Below are 1,114 nucleotides of genomic sequence, written 5' to 3' on the forward strand. Positions count from 1 at the left end.
AATCCAAAATGAATGAATAAAGAATTGGGGGGTGCCAGGCTGTCTTGGGTGGTGAAGGATGTGACTCTTGATCTTGGGGTTATGAGTTCTAGTGCCACCTTCAGTGTAGAGACTTTACTTAAAAATAAAATCTTTTTTTTAATTTTTTTAAATGTTTTATTTATTTTTGATACAGAGAGAGTCAGAGCATGAGAGGGGGAGGGGCAGAGAGAGAAGGAGATACAGAACCAGAAGCAGGCTCCGAGCTGTTAGCACAGAGCCTGACATGGGACTTGAACCCACAAACGTGAGATCTGACCTGAGCCGAAGTCAGAGGCTTAGCCGACTGAGCCACCCAGGCGCCCCACTTAAAAATAAAATCTTAAAAAAAAAAGTTTTTATTGGGATGGTTTCCCACTCATCTTGATTCTGGGTGATTTTGGTCTAAAGGATCATCCTTCTCTAAGTCTTGCTTTTCCTCCTATAGGCTGTCAATGGATCGTGGAGCCCCCAAAACACAAAACTACATTCTGCACGTGGCTAAAGACAATGGTGATTTTGTGAGCATTTCACATCCATGAAGTAGGAATTGGGGCTATGCCCCGGGCACTACTTCTTCTGCTTCTTCTCCTCCTCTTCTGGGGAGGGGTGAAGGAGATCCTTGGAGAGAGGCATGTTTTCATGGGGAAGATGTCCCTTCATGAAAGGCAGAGTACACTTATCTTGATGAGCATTGAGTGTTGTATACAATTGTTGAATTATATACCTGACACTAATATAACACTGCATGTTAATTATACATAAATAAAAAACATTAGGTCTGTGAACAATTTTAATAACTTGAAAAGATCTTAAGACAAATGGTAAAGTCCAGATAGAAAATTATATATAATATTTTACCAATTTTTAAATATACTGTACATGTAAATAGTGTGACTGGAAGGAAACACAATAAAACGTCAATTGGTTATTTCTGGGAGGTGGAATTATGGTGATTTTTATTTTGTTATCTATATTGTACTTTTCTATGTTTTCCTAATTTTTTCACAATGAGCAATTTCCAAATTATTGAATTGTTACACCTGAGGAGCATAATTAGTGTAAAAGAAAGATTACAATCTAAACAGTTTATATC

The 1,114-nt window shown here is 37.6% G+C and overlaps 1 pseudogene; it reads right to left on the bottom strand.

The window, feature by feature from the left end:
- Positions 1–377: 377 nt before the first annotated feature.
- On the bottom strand, positions 378–654 carry LOC115293435 (annotated as a pseudogene).
- Between the last annotated feature and the right edge of the window lie 460 nt (positions 655–1,114).

This window comes from Suricata suricatta, chromosome 6 (assembly GCF_006229205.1).
Source record: "Suricata suricatta isolate VVHF042 chromosome 6, meerkat_22Aug2017_6uvM2_HiC, whole genome shotgun sequence".
Taxonomy (NCBI): domain Eukaryota; kingdom Metazoa; phylum Chordata; class Mammalia; order Carnivora; family Herpestidae; genus Suricata; species Suricata suricatta.